The sequence below is a fragment of the Gorilla gorilla genome, chromosome 1 (assembly GCF_029281585.2).
Source record: "Gorilla gorilla gorilla isolate KB3781 chromosome 1, NHGRI_mGorGor1-v2.1_pri, whole genome shotgun sequence".
Taxonomy (NCBI): domain Eukaryota; kingdom Metazoa; phylum Chordata; class Mammalia; order Primates; family Hominidae; genus Gorilla; species Gorilla gorilla.
In genome coordinates, this window is record NC_073224.2 from 124213185 (window position 1) to 124229087 (window position 15903).

The 15903-nt window shown below is 40.8% G+C and overlaps 1 protein-coding gene across 2 annotated transcripts in view; it reads right to left on the reverse strand.

Moving 5' to 3' along the window:
• Window positions 1-13660, reverse strand: part of REG4 (regenerating family member 4) — a 38787-nt gene extending 25127 nt beyond the window's left edge. For both annotated transcript variants that reach the window (XM_055355534.2, XM_055355536.2), the window contains exon 1: window positions 13525-13660. The gene's annotated coding sequence lies outside the window, so the exon portion shown is untranslated. The remainder of the gene's footprint in view (window positions 1-13524) is intronic.
• Between the last annotated feature and the right edge of the window lie 2243 nt (window positions 13661-15903).

Consider the following 15903-nt stretch of genomic DNA (forward strand, 5'->3'; position numbering starts at 1 on the left):
CCATGGCCTGTGATTTTTTTTCTTTTCTTTTTTTTTTAAATTATACTTTAAGTTCTAGGGTACATGTGCACAACACGCAGGTTTGTTACATAGGTGTACATGTGCCATGTGGGTTTGCTGCACCCATCAACTCATCATTTACATTAGGTATTTCTCCTAATGCTATGCCTCCCCCAATCCCCTACCTCCTGACAGGTGTGTGATGTTCCCCGCTCTGTGTCCAAGTGATCTCATTGTTCAATTCCCACCTATAAGTGAGAATATACGGTGTTCGGTTTTCTGTCCTTGTGATAGCTTGCTGAGAATGATGGTTCCAGCTTCATCTGTGTCACTACAAAGGACATGAACTCATCCTTTTTTTTTTTAATTATCCCTTAAGTTTTAGGGTACATGTGCACAACATGCAGGTTTGTTACATATGTACACATGTGCCATGTTGGTGTGCTGCACCCACTAACTCGTCATTTAACATTAGGTGTATCTCCTAATGCTATCCCTCCCCCCTCCCCCCACCCCATGACAGGCCCCAGTGTGTGATGTTCCCCTTCCTGTGTCCATGTGTTCTCATTGTTCAATTCCCACCTATGAGTGAGAACATGCAGTGTTTGGTTTTTTGTCCTTGCAATAGTTTGCTGAGAATGACAGTTTCCAGCTTCATCCATGTCCCTACAAAGGACATGAACTCATCATTTCTTATGGCTGCATAGTATTCCATGGTGTATATGTGCCACATTTTCTTAATCCAGTCTATCATTGTTGGACATTTGGGTTGGTTCCAAGTCTTTGCTATTGTGAATAGTGCTGCAATAAACATGCATGTGCATGTGTCTTTATAGCAGCATAATTTATAATCCTCTGGGTATATACCCAGTAATGGGACGGCTGGGTCAAATGGTATTTCTAGTTCTAAATCCCTGAGGAATCGCCACACTGACTTCCACAATGGTTGAACTAGCTTACAGTCCCAACAACAGTGTAAAAATGTTCCTATTTCTCCACATCCTCTCCAGCACCTGTTGTTTTGTGACTTTTTAATGATCGCCGTTCTAACTGGTATGAGATGGTATCTCATTGTGCTTTTGATTTGCATTTCTCTGATGGCCAGTGATGATGAGCATTTTTTCTTGCATCTGTTGGCTGCATAAATGTCTTCTTTTGAGAAGTGTCTCTTCATATCCTTCGCCTGCTTTTTGATGTGGTTGTTTGTTTTTTTCTTGTAAATTTGTTTGAGTTCCTTGTAGATTCTGGATATTAGCCCTTTGTCAGATGAGTAGATTGCAAAAATTTTCTCCCATTCTGTAGGTTGCCTGTTCACTCTGATGGTAGTTTCTTTTGCTGTGCAGAAGCTCTTTAGTTTCATTAGATCCCATTTGTCAATTTTGGCTTCTGTTGCCATTGCTTTTGGTGTTTTACACATGAAGTCCTTGCCCATGCTTATGTCCTGAATGGTATTGCCTAGGTTTTCTTCTAGGGTTTTTATGGTTTTAGGTCTAACATTTAAGTCTTTAATCCATCTTGAATTAATTTTTGTATAAGGTGTAAGGAAGGGATCCAGTTTCAGCTTTCTACATATGGCTAGCCAGTTTTCCCAGCACCATTTATTAAATAGGGAATCCTTTCCCCATTTCTTGTTTTTGTCAGGTTTGTCAAAGATCAGATAGTTGTAGACATGTGGCATTATTTCAGAGGGATCTATTCTGTTCCATTGGTCTATATCTCTGTTTTGGTACCAGTACCATGCTGTTTTGGTTACTGTAGCCTTGTAGTATAGTTTGAAGTCAGGTAGCGTGATGCCTCCAGCTTTTTTCTTTTGGCTTAGGATTGACTTGGCAATGCGAGCTCTTTTTTGGTTCCATATGAACTTTAAAGTAGTTTTTTCCAATTCTGTGAAGAAAGTCATTGGTAGCTTGATGGGGATGGCATTGAATCTATAAATTACCTTGGGCAGTATGGCTATTTTCACGATATTGATTCTTCCTACCCATGAGCATGGAACGTTCTTCCATTTGTTTGTATCCTCTTTTATTTCCTTGAGCAGTGGTTTGTAGTTCTCCTTGAAGAGGTCCTTCATGTCCCTTGTAAGTTGGATTCCTAGGTATTTTCTTCTCTTTGAAGCAACTGTGAATGGGAGTTCACTCATGATTTGGCTCTCTGTTTGTCTGTTATTGGTGTATAAGAATGCTTGTGATTTTTGTACATTGATTTTGTATCCTGAGACTTTGCTGAAGTTGCTTATCAGCTTAAGGGGATTTTGGGCTGAGACGATGGGGTTTTCTAAATATACAATCATGTCATCTGCAAACAGCGACGATTTGACTTCCTCTTTTCCTAATTGAACACCCTTTATTTACTTCTCCTGCCTGAGTGCCCTGGCCAGAACTTCCAACACTATGTTGAATAGGAGTGGTGAGAGAGGGCATCCCTGTCTTGTGCCAGTTTTCAAAGGGAATGCTTCCAGTTTTTGCCCATTCAGTATGATATTGGCTATGGGTTTGTCATAGATAGCTCTTATTATTTTGAGATACGTCCCATCAATATCTAATTTATTGAGAGTTTTTAGCATGAAGCGTTGTTGAATTTTGTCAAAGGCCTTTTCTGCATCTATTGAGACAATCATGTGGTTTTTGTCATTGGTTCTGTTTATATGCTGGATTACATTTATTGATTTGCATATGTTGAACCAGCCTTGTATCCCAGGGATGAAGCCCACTTGATCATGGTGGGTAAGCTTTTTGATGTGCTGCTGGATTCGGTTTGCTAGTATTTTATTGAGGATTTTTGCATCAATGTTCATCAGGGATATTGGTCTAAAATTCTCTTTTTTTGTTGTGTCTCTGCCAGGCTTTGGTATCAGGATGATGCTGGCCTCATAAAATGAGTTAGAGAGGATTCCCTCTTTTTCTATTGATTGGAATAGTTTCAGAAGGAATGGTACCAGCTCCTCCTTGTACCTCTGGTAGAATTCGGCTGTGAATCCATCTGGTCCTGGACTTGTTTTGGTTGGTAAGCTATTAATTATTGCCTCAATTTCAGAGCCTGTTATTGGTCTATTCAGATTCAACTTCTTCCTGGTTTAGTCTTGGGAGGGTGTATGTGTCGAGGAATTTATCCATTTCTTCCAGATTTTCTAGTTTATTTGCATAGAGGTGTTTATAATATTCTCTGATGGTAGTTTGTATTTGTGTGGGATCGGTGGTGATATCCCCTTTATCATTTTTTATTGCATCTATTTGATTCTTCTCTCTTTTCTTCTGTATTAGTCTTGCTACCAGTCTATCAATTTTGTCGATCTTTTCAAAAAACCAGCTCCTGGATTCATTAATTTTTTGAAGGGTTTTTTGTGTCTCTATCTCTTTCAGTTCTGCTCTGATCTTAGTTATTTCTTGCCTTCTGCTAGCTTTTGAATGTGTTTGCTCTTGCTTCTCTAGTTCTTTTAATTGTGATGTTAGGGTGTCAATTTTAGATCTTTCCTGCTTTCTCTTGTGGGCATTTAGTACTATAAATTTCCCTCTACACACTGCTTTGAATGCGTCCCAGAGATTCTGGTATGTTGTGTCTTTGTTCTTGTTGGTTTCAAAGAACATCTTTATTTCTGCCTTCATTTCATTATGTACCCAGTAGGCATTCAGGAGCAGGTTGTTCAATTTCCATGTAGTTGAGCAGTTTTGAGTGAGTTTCTCAATCCTGAATTCTAGTTTGATTGCACTGTGGTCTGAGGGACAGTTTGTTATAATTTCTGTTCTTTTACATTTGCTGAGGAGTGTTTTACTTCCAACTATGTGGTCAATTTTGGAATAGGTGTGGTGTGGTGCTGAAAAGAATGTATATTCTGTTGATTTGGGGTGGACAGTTCTGTAGATGTCTATTAGGTCCGCTTGGTGCAGAGCTGACTTCAATTCCTGGATATCCTTGTTGAATTTCTGTCTTGTTGATCTGTCTAATGCTGACAGTGGGGTGTTAAAGTCTCCCATGATTATTGTGTGGGAGTCTAAGTCTCTTTCTAGGTCTCTAAGGACTTGCTTTATGAATCTGGGTGCTTCTGAATTGGGTGCATATATATTTAGGATAGTTAGCTCTTCTTGTTGAATTGATCCCTTTACCATTATATAATGGCCTTCTTTGTCTCTTTTGATCTTTGTTGGTTTAAAGTCTGTTTTATCGGAGACTAGGATTGCAACCCCTGCCTTTTTTTGTTTTCCATTTGCTTGGTAGATCTTCCTCCATCCCTTTATTTTGAGCCTATGTGTGTCTCTGCATGTGAGATGGGTTTCCTGAATACAGCACACTGATGGGTCTTGACTCTTTATCCAATTTGCCAGTCTGTGTCTTTTAATTGGAGCATTTAGCCCATTTACATTTAAGGTTAATATTATTATGTGTGAATTTGATCCTGTCATTATGATGTTCGCTGGTTATTTTGCTCATTAGTTAATGCAGTTTCTTCCTAGCCTCGATGGTCTTTACAATTTGGCATGTTTTTGCAGTGGCTGGTACCGGTTGTTCCTTTCCATGTTTAGTGCTTCCTTCAGGAGCTCTTTTAGGGCAGGCCTGGTGGTGACAAAATCTCTCAGCATTTGCTTGTCTGTAAAGTATTTTATTTCTCCTTCACTTATGAAGCTTAGTTTGGCTGGATATGAAATTCTGGGTTGATAATTCTTTTCTTTAAGAATGTTGAATATTGGCCCCCACTCTCTTCTGGCCTGTAGAGTTTCTGTGGAGAGATCAGCTGTTAGTCTGATGGGCTTCCCTTTGTGGGTAACCCGACCTGTCTCTCTGGCTGCCCTTAACATTTTTTCCTTCATTTCAACTTTGGTGAATCTGACAATTATGTGTCTTGGAGTTGCTTTTCTCGAGGAGTATCTTTGTGGTGTTCTCTGTATTTCCTGAGTTTGAATGTTGGCCTGCCTTGCTAGGTTGGGGAAGTTCTCCGGGATAATATCCTGTAGAGTGTTTTCCAACTTGGTTGCATTCTTCTTATCACTTTCAGGTACACCAGTCAGAGGTAGATTTGGTGTTTTCACATAGTCCCATATTTCTTGGAGGCTTTGTTCATTTCTTTTTATTCTTTTTTCTCTAATCTTCTCTTCTCACTTCATTTCATTCATTTGATCTTCCATCACTGATACCCTTTCTTCCAGTTGATTGAATCGGCTACTGAGGCTTGTGCATTCGTCAAGTAGTTCTCATGCCATGGTTTTCAGCTCCATCAGGTCCTTTAGGGACTTCTCTGCATTGGTTATTCTAGTTAGCCATTCATCTAATCTTTTTTCAACGTTTTTAACTTCTTTGCAATGGGTTCAAATTTCCTCCTTTAGCTTGGAGTAGTTTGATCGTCTGAAGCCTTCTTCTCTCAACTCATCAAAGTCATTCTCCATCCAGCTTTGTTCTGTTCCTGGTGAGGAGCTGCATTCCTTTGAAGGAGGAGAGGCGCTCTGATTTTTAGAATTTTCAGTTTTTCTGTTCTGTTTTTTCCCCATCTTTGTGGTTTTATCTACTTTTGGTCTTTGATGATGGTGACGTACAGATGGGGTTTTGGTGTGGATGTCCTTTCTGTTTGTTAGTTTTCCTTTTAACAGTCAGGACCCTCAGCTGCAGGTCTGTTGAAGTTTGCTGGAAGTCCACTCCAGACCCTGTTTGCCTGGGTATCAGCAGCGGAGGCTGCAGAACAGCGGATATTGGTGAATAGCAAATATTGCTGCCTGATCATTCCTCTGGACGTTTTGTCTCAGAGGAGTACCCGGCCATGTGTGGTGTCAGTCTGCCCCTACTGGGGATTGCCTCTGAGTTAGGCTACTTGGGGGTCAGGGACCCACTTGAGGAGGCAGTCTGTCTGTTCTCAGATCTCAAGCTGTGTGCTGGGAGAACCACTACTCTCTTCAAAGCTGTCAGACAGGGACATTTAAGTCTGCAGAGGTTTCTGCTGCCTTTTGTTTGGCTATGCCCTGCCCCTAGAGGTGGAGTCTACTGAGGCAGGCAGGCCTCCTTGAGCTGCTGTGGGCTCCACCCAGTTCGAGCTTCCCAGCCACTTTGTTTACCTACTCAAGCCTCAGCAGTGGCGGGCTCCCCTCCCCCAGCCTCACTGCCACCTTGCAGTTTGATCTCAGACTGCTGTGCTAGCAATGAGAGAGGCTCCGTGGGCATAGTACCCTCTGAGCCAGGCACAGGATATAATCTCCTGGTGTGCCATTTGCTAAGACCATTGGAAAAGCGCATTTTTATGGTGGGAGTCACCCGATTTTCCAGGTGCCATCTGTCACCCCTTTCCTTGGCTAGGAAAGGGAATTCCCTGACTCCTTGCACTTCCCAGGTGAGGTGATGCCTCGCCCTGCTTTGGCTCATGCTCGGTGTGCTGCACCCACTGTCCTGTGCCCACTTTCCGACAATCCCCTGTGAGATGAACCCGGTACCTCAGTTGGTAATGCAGAAATCATTCATCTTCTGCATCGCTCATGCTGGGAGCTGTAGACTGGAGCTGTTCCTATTCGGCCATCTTGGCTCTGCCCCAAACTCATCCTTTTTTATGGCTGCATAGTATTCCATGGTGTGTATGTGCCACATTTTCTTAATCCAGTCTACGATTGATGGACATTTGGGTTGGTTCTAAGTCTTTGCTGTTGTGAATAGTGCTGCAATAAACATACATGTGCATGTGTCTTTATAGTAGCATGATTTATAATCCTTTGGGTATATACCCAGTAATGGGATTGCTGGGTCAAATGGTAATTCTAGTTTTAGATCCTTAAGGAATTGCCACACTGTCTTCCACAATGGTTGAACTAATTCACACTCCCACCAACAGTGAGAAAGCAGTCCTGTTTCTCCACATCCTCTCCAGCATCTGTTGTTTCCTGACTTTTTAATGATTGCCATTCTAACTGGCATGAGATGGTATCTCATTGTGGTTTTGATTTGCATTTCTCTGATGACCAGTGATGATGAGCATTTTTTCATGTGTCTGTTGGCTGCATAGATGTCTTCTTTTGAGAAGTGTCTGTTCATATCCTTTGCCCAGTTTTTGATGGGGTTGTTTGTTTTTTTCTTGTAAATTTGTTTGAGTTCTTTGTAGATTCTGGATATTAGCCCTCTGTCAGATGGGCAGATTGCAAAAATTTTCTCCCATTCTGTAGGTTGCCTGTTCACTCTGATGGTAGCTTCTTTTGCTGTGCAGAAGCTCTTTAGTTTAATTAGATCCCATTTGTCTATTTTTAGCCTGTGATTTTTGGTTATTTGCTTTCTCTCATTTTTCTTTTTATTTCACTTTGGATTCTGATGGCTTCAAAATTTCCCCCTCCCTCCCTTCTTCTTCTCTTTCTCCCTGTCTTCCTTTCTTCTCCCCTGGTCCTTTAAGTCATTTTCTTTCTATTATGTATCCACTTGTTTCTTATCTGTTGTGTTTTACCTATCACCTCCTCTAAATGACTAGGTGAAAATACGGATTCCTTTATTACCAAATTCCTTGCTTCATTTTGTATTTTATGAAGATTTTTGTGATAGCATTACTTTATTTGGTTTAATTTATATAGAATAAAATGCACACATCTTAAATATTAAACTAGAAGGATTTTGACATATCTATACACTTGTGTAACATTAATTCAGATCAAGACAGAGAACAGTTTCATCACCTTGGAAAATTCCTCCTGCCCTTTCCCAGTCAGTCTTCCCACCAATGATACAACTATTCTTACTTCTTTTACCATAGATTAATTTTGCCTTTTTGTCAATTTCATATGAATGAAATCATATAATACATACTCTTTCATATCTGGATTTTTTCACTTAACATAATGCTTCTGTAATTCATCTACATTGTTGCCGGTATTAATAGTTTGGTTTTTTTTATATTGCTGAGTACTATTTCATTATATGAATGTAGCACAGGTTATTTATTATTATTATTATTATTATTATTATTATTATTATTATTCCTTCTTGGTTGATGGGCATTTTGGCTATTTCTGGTTTTGGCCTAAAGTTTCTATGAATATTCTTTTTTTTCTTTATTTCTTCTTAAAAATTAAAACGGGATACATGTGCAGAACATGCAGGTTTGTTCCATAGGTATACATGTGCCATGGTGGTTTGCTGCACCTATTGACCTGTCCTCTAAGTTCCCTCCCCTCTACTCCCATCCCCCAACAGTCCCTGGTGTGTGTTGTTCCCCTTTTTGTGTGTTTTGGTTACTGTAGCCTTGTAGTATAGTTTGAAGTCAGGTAGCGTGATGCCTCCAGCTTTGTTCTTTTTGCTTGGGATTGTCTTGGCTATACAGGGTCTTCTTTGATTCCATATTAAATTTAAAATAGCTTTTTCTAATTCTGTGAAGAATGTCAATAGTACTTTGATGGGAATAGCACTGAATCTATAAATTACTTTGGGCAGTATGGCCATTTTCATGATACTGATTCTTCCTATCCGTGAGGATGGAATGTTTTTCCATTTGTTTGTGTTCTCTCTTATTTCCTTGAGCAGTGGTTTGTAGTTCCCCTTGAAGAGGTCCTTCACATCCCTTGTTAGCTGTATTCCTAGGTATTTTATTCTCTTTGTAGCAATTGTGAACGGGAGTTCGTTCATGACTTGGCTCTCTGCTTGCCTGTTGTTGGTGTAAAGGAATGGTTGTGATTTTTGCACATCGATTTTGTATCCTGAGACTTTGCTGAAGTTGCTTATCAGTTCAAGAAGTTTTTGGGCTGAGCTGATGGGGTTTTCCAAATAAAAAATCGTATCATCTGTGAACAGAGACAACTTGATGTCCTCTCTTCCTATCTGAATACCCTTTATTTCTTTCTCTCCTGATTTCCCTGGTCAGAACTTCTAATACTATGTTGAGTAGGTGTGGTGAAAGAGGGTATCCTTGTCTTGTACCGGTTTTCAAAAGGAATGCTTCCAGCTTTTGCTTATTCACTGTGATATTGGCTATGGGTTTGTCATAATAGCTCTTATTATTTTGAGATATGTTCCATCAATACCTAGTTTATTGAGAGTTTTTAACATGAAGGGGTGTTGAATTTTATTAAATGCCTTTTCTGCATTTATTGAGATAATCATGTGGTTTTTGTCTTTGGTTCTGTTTATGTGATGGATTGTGTTTATTGATTTGCATATGTTGAGCCAGCCTTGCATCCCAGGGGTGAAGCTGACTTATCTTTCAATAGTCAGGTCCCTCTTCTGTAGGGCATCTGCAGTTTGCTAAGGGTTCACTTCAGGCCCTATTCATCTGTTTTTCTCCCATGCCTGGGGATGTCACTCAAGGAGGCTGGAGAACAGCAAAGATGGGTGCTTGCTCCTTCTTCTGGGACCTCTGACCTCGAGGGGCACCAACCTGATGCTACTAGGATCGCTCCTGCATAGGATGTCTGACATCCCTTGTTAGAAGGTCTCACCCAGTTGGGTGGCATGGGGAGCAAGTCCCCTTTAACAAAGCACTTTGTCCTTTGGTGGAGAGGGTGTGCTTTGCTGCAGGGAATCCCACTTGTCTGGGCTGCCTGGATTCCTCAGAACTACCAGGAGGAGAGGCAAGTCTGCTGGTCTGCAGAGACTGCGTCCACCCCTCCCGCTAGGGGCTCAGGCCCAGGGAGATCCGAATTCTGTCCCTGAGCCTCTGGTTGGAGTTATTGGAGATAGTGCATGGAAGCCCCACCCAATGAGGAAGGATGGGTCAGGTTTAGGCCTGAAGAGGCACTCTGGCCACAGACTGCCACAGCCGGTTGGGCTGTGGGGACAAGTCTTGGGACCAAGCTGTCCAGCCTCCCTGGCTCCAGCAGGGGAAAAGCCCAGCCTGGAGCTATAGAAATGGGTGCTGCCCTTCCCCTGTCCAGGGAGCTTAGCATATTAGGCAGTTGCGAGTCCCAGTGCTGGCTGCTTCCCCTTCTCCAAAGAGCTCAAACGGCTTAGACAGCAGGCAGCTGCAGCAGGTGCTGGTCATCCCTCTCCCTGGGAGTTCAGTACGCTTAAGCAGATTCCAGCTGAGGGGCCATAAGAATCTGCACATTCTGGAGTTGGTACGCAAGGCCCCAGTGGTGTGGGTTTTTGAGAGGGATCTTCCAATCTGTGGGTTGCCTAGTTCCGTGGAAAAAGCACAGTTTCCCCAGCTGGGTAGCACGTTCACTCACCACCTCCCTTGGCTTGGTGGAGAGGGTTCCCTTTTCCCGTGTGGCTCTCAAGTGGGCCATCCACCACACTATTCTTTCTCTCTGTGAGTCATGCCAACCTTCTAGTCAATTCAGATGAGAGAACCTGGATACCTTGGTTGCCGGTGAAGGATTCACACGGTTATTATGGCTTTTTTGATGGGAGTCTCATCACTGCTGCTTCTAGTAAGCCATCTTGGCCCCACCACCCTGTGTCTGAAATCTATAGCTGAAATGAATTTATGGAGCCAAACTAAATATAAAAGTAGAAGCAGCAGCAAGAAGAGCTGTGTAGGCACTCCTGGTCCTCAGCTTGAGCACAGGGAAGCCATTCCTGGCTTTATCTCATGGAGGTCCTTGGGGTATGAATATTCTTATACAAGTCTTTTGGTGGACATGTGTTTTAATTTCATGAGAGGAGTGGGATTTTTGTGTCATGTGACAGGTGTATATTTAAGCTTATTAGAAACTGACAAGCTATCTTTCAGGGCTTTTGAATCATTTTACACTCCCACCAGCAATGCTTGAGAGTTCCAAGTGCTCCACATCCTCAGTAATTGTTAGTAATTGTTAATCTGGCATTGTTAGTGTTTTAATACTTTTTGTCTTAATTCAAAAAGTGAGAAATTTATTTTATGTGCTATAACTTAACACAAAGTAAGGGACTAAAAACTGCCCAACTATCAACATAGCAAAAAGGCAACCCAAAGAATGGGAGAAAATATTTGCAAATCATATATCTGATAAAGGAATAATATCCAGAATATAGAGAGAATTTTTAAAAGTCAGCAACAAAACACAACCCGTGTTGAAGTGATAATAGCAGTCTGCACTCCCATGTTCATTGCAGCACTATTCACAACAGCCACAAGACATTGAATCAACCTAAGTGTTCATCAGTAGATGAATGGATAAAGAAAATGTACTATAAATACACAATGGAATACTATCCAGCCATAAAAAAGAAGGAAATTCTAGCATTTATGACAACATGAATGAACCTCGAGAATATTAAGCAAAATAAGCCAGGCACAGAAATACAAATACTGTATGATCCCACTCATATGTGGAATCTAAAATAGTTGGTCTCATAGAAATAGAGAATAGAAAGGTGGTTCCTAGGGGTGGAGCTCTTTGTAGAGGGTGGTGATTGGGGGGATGTTGCTCAAAGGATACAAAATTTTAGTTGGGAAATAAGTTCAAGAGATCTATTGTACAACACAGTGACTGTAGCTCATAATATATTGCATTCTTGAAAAATTCTAAAAAGGTGGGTATAAAGTGTTCCCACCACTAAAATATAACCAGGTGAGGTAACGCATATGTTGTTAGATTTAGTCATTCCACAATGCGTATGTACTTCAAAACATCACATTCTATGTGGAAAATATATACCAATTTATCAATTTCAAAAAAAAAATCTGATTCAAAAATGGGCAAAAGAGGTGAATAGAAATTTCTCCAGAGAAGATATACTAATGGCCAATAGGCACATGAAAAGATGTTCAACATCACTAAACATTAGGGAAATGCACATCAACACCGTAATTAGATAACACCTCGCATCCATTAGAATGGCAACTATCAATAAAACAGAAAATAACCAGTGTTGGCGAGGATGTGGAGAAATTGGAACCCCTGTGTGCTGTTGGTAGGAATGTAAAATGGTACAGATGCTGTGAAAAACAGTATGGCTATTCCTTAAAAAGCTAGAAATAGAATTACTATATGATCCAGCAATTCTACTTCTGGGTATATACCCCAAAGAATTGAAAGCAGGGTCTTGAAGATATATTTGTACACCCATGTTCGTAGCAGCATTATTCACAATAACTAAAACATATAAGCAACTTAAGTGTCCATCAGCAGATGAATGGATAAGCAAAATGTGGTATATCCATGCAATAGAATATTATTCAGCCTTAAAAGGACATGAAATTCTGCAATATGGCACAACAGGGATGAACTTTGAAGGCATTATTCTTAAAAATAAGTCAGTCACGATAAGGCAAAAACTGTATGATTCCACTTCTATGAAGCACTTAGAGCAATCAAAATTACAGAGGCAGACAGTAGAGTAGTGATTGTCAGGAGCTTGAGGAGGTAGGCAGGGGGAGTTATTGTTTACTGGGTACAGTGTTTCAGTTTTACAAGATAAAAAGTGTTACAGAGAAAGACAGTGGTAATGGTTGCACTTTATGAATGTATTTGATACCACTGAACTATACACTTAAAAATGGTTAAGATGGTCCAGGCATGGTGGCTCACTCCTGTAATCCTAGCACTTTGGGAGTTGGAGGTAGGTGGATCACGAGGTCAGGAGATCGAGACCATCCTGGCTAACACAGAGAAACCCCGTCTCTACTAAAAATACAAAAAATTAGCCGGGCGTGGTGGCGGGCGCCTGTAGTCCCAGCTACTCGGGAGGATGAGGCAGGAGATGGCATGAACCCGGGAGGCGAAGCTTGCAGCGGGTGGACATGGTGCCACTGCACTCCAGCCTAGGCAACAGAGCAAGACTCTGTCTCAAAAAAAAAAATGGTTAAGATGATATATTTTATGTTATTTGTATATTACCACAATAAAAGAAAAAAAACAGCTACTCAAAGAATATGTCTCAGTTCTTCTCTAGAAGATAAGTCTTTTGTGGGGGAATCAGTATGCCTTACAAGGCCTCAGTTTTCTCATCTTTAAAACAAAGGGGTTGGAGTGGGTGATTTCTGGCTTCATTTCTAACTCAAATAATGGAGTTAGAGGAAAGCAGATGAGTACGGTTGTCAGTGCCTGGGCTTTGGCATCAGAGACTCAGGTTCTCACGGGGTTCTGCTGCTTATTAGCTGGGGGGCTTTGGGGTACATAGCCTCAAGAATCCTCAATTTTCCTTCTAATAAAATCAGATATTAATTACACATCTGCCATAGGGAAGTTGTGAATATTAAATGAGATAATGAGTGCAAAGAGTTTAGTATAGTGCTTGACACATAGTAAGAGCTTTATTAAGCTCTTAATATCATTTTTAAAAAGTGGACACTTGGGAGGCCAAGGCAGGCAGATCATGAGGTCAAGAGTTCAAGACCAGCCTGACCAACATGGTGAAACCGTGTCTGTACTAAAAATACAAAAAAATTAGCCATGCGAGGTAGTGCACGCCTGTAATACCAGCTACTCTGGAGGCTGAGGCAGGAGAAGCGCTTGAACCTGGGAGGTGGAGGTTGCAGTGAGCCGAGATCATGCCACTGCACTCCAGCCTGGGCGATAGGGTGAAACCCCATCTCAAAAAATAAAAATTAAAAAGTAGACACTTCCTGAAGTACCCCAGTTGTTCCTGTGACACATACAAGCTGGGAATAAAGCGGAGAATATCATTTACTCCCAATATTCTAACCAAAGTACTCACATTAGGTGGGATATAAATTTTCATGCACAGAGTTTATGCTTGAAAGCACAGATGTTACTAAGCCAAGGCTCAAGGCCAACTGTAGGTCTCCAGTACTTTCTACCTCCCTCGATTTTTGGTTTGCTCAGGTTTCCAATCTCTTTAAGAAAAACAAGAAATACAGGAAGAAAATTATTATTTACCTTCAGTTCTGAAAATTATTCACATCCTTAAATGCTCTCAGGCTTTTTAATTTTGAATTTCAGAAGATGTCTCATCCTTCACATAAACAATCGATACATTTTCTTTTAAAAATAGAAAGTGAATATGAAGAATTTATTTTGAGGGTGATACTATGAATTCATATGAGTTTCTTTTTTTCCATGCTTTCAAAGATTTATAAAAATTTAAAAAGTCAACAAATAAGTGGACTTCATTCTTTCTGGCCAAGGGAGCCTTGAGGCCCTGGTACTGACATTAGGGGAATGAGAGGGCCATGTTTTTTTCAGGTCCTCCACAACATGATGGGGCATTGGAGTTCATATCATGCAGTCCTACATACTGAAAGACAGGCCTTGCGGCTCATGATTTCAAGTGAGAGCCATGGGTGTGGTTTGCCCTGGGAGTGGGAACTGTTGGTGATGGGTCCCAGGGTGTCTCTCAGTTGTTTCAGCAATCTTGGCCCTGACTAACATTGACAAGCCATCTGGAAGCACCAGAGCCAGAAAGTGGAAGCTGAGGAAGTTCCCGTGTGAGGATGTGGCACTAAGGATCAACTACAGGGTGCAGCAAAGCTGACGTTGTGACCTTGGTGATAGCAGAGGCTCATTGGTCTGTTTCAGCATCTACCACAGTGCCCAGCATATAATAAAGGCTCAATGTATGGTTACTGAATACATGAGGGAAACATGGTGAGAATCAATGGGTTTATGAACTAGCTGGGCTAGAATCCCTTTTGGGGCTTTCTCCTCTAGAGAATCCCAGCCATTTGGAGGAAGAATTTATCCCCCAGTGGTCAGTTTGGGTAATAGAGGCAAATCCACGTCTTCTGCAAGAACAGGTTGGAAGCAGTCAGGAGCCATCTTTTCAGTTAGTAGACTGTGTGGCTAGAGCAATTTCATGTAAAAACTAGGAAACAAGATTTGTGTTGCTCCACTGAGAAGAGGAACAAGCTATCGATGCTGATACTCAGCTCCACCCTCTGGCATGGGGAGACCAAGTCCCCTGAGAGTCCCTCTGGCCATGGCACTGGCTACTCCTGGACTGGCTTTGACAGTTTCTCTTCAAGTTGATGACAAAGAATGACTTTATTTTGGGCAAGAAATTGGTATTCTAATGAACATGGTCGTAATATAGTTGACAGATTATGTGGATGGTAATTTCCCTCCTTGTGGGGTCTCCAAAGGCTTGAAGTATTTCCTTGTTTAAATTTTCGAACATAAAGCAAAATTGAAAGACTTTTACGAAGGTGGGTGTTTTTACCTGTATATCTATCTCCTACATTCTATCATTACCATTTACTATCTTTGCTTTATCACATATCTATACATTTACCCATCTCCCAATCCATCCATTCATTCATCTTAGTTTTTTGATGCATTTCAAGGTAAACTGCAGACATCAGTACACTTCCCACTGAATCCTTCAGCATTCACATCCTTTACTAAAGTTCAATATTTATCTACAGCTTTTTTCCTTTTGAGGTAAAATTTAGATACAATTAAGTACTGAAATCATAAGTGAATATTAGATGAATTTTGACAAATGCATATGAAGATATGGAACATTCTCATCACCCTAAAAAGTTCCTTGTGCCCCTTCACCATCAATTTTGATTCCATCCCTAGGCAACTACTGTTCTGTGGGGACTTTTTCCCACCAGAACTTCTATCAGTGTGATTAAAGAATAGGTACTCTTTTGCATATGGCTCCTTTTGCACTCAATAAAATATTTTTGAGATTCATCAATGTTGTTTTGTGTGTCAACAGTTTGTTCCTTTAGCCATTCCATGGAATGAATGTATCACAATTAATTGCTCCATTCTCATGTTGACAGATACTTCAATGTTTCTAGTTTTTGCTATTACAAATAAAAGTGCTATAAACATTCTCGTGTAAATCATTTTGTGGACATATGTTTTAATTTTTCTTGGATAAATACTTAAGAATTACTGAGTCATACAGTAGGTAACTGTTTAGTTCTATAAGAATCTGCCAGACTTTTTCCCCCCAAAGTGTTTATACTATTGTACATTCCAACTATTAATATGTGAGAGGGGAGAAAGCTTTTCCTACTTCCAAAGAGGCCTGTCTACATATACGTAAATTTTTCCAACTGGAGACATGGCTGATGACTTCAGGGACATGAGAATGGGATACAGGAACACCTGGCATCACCAC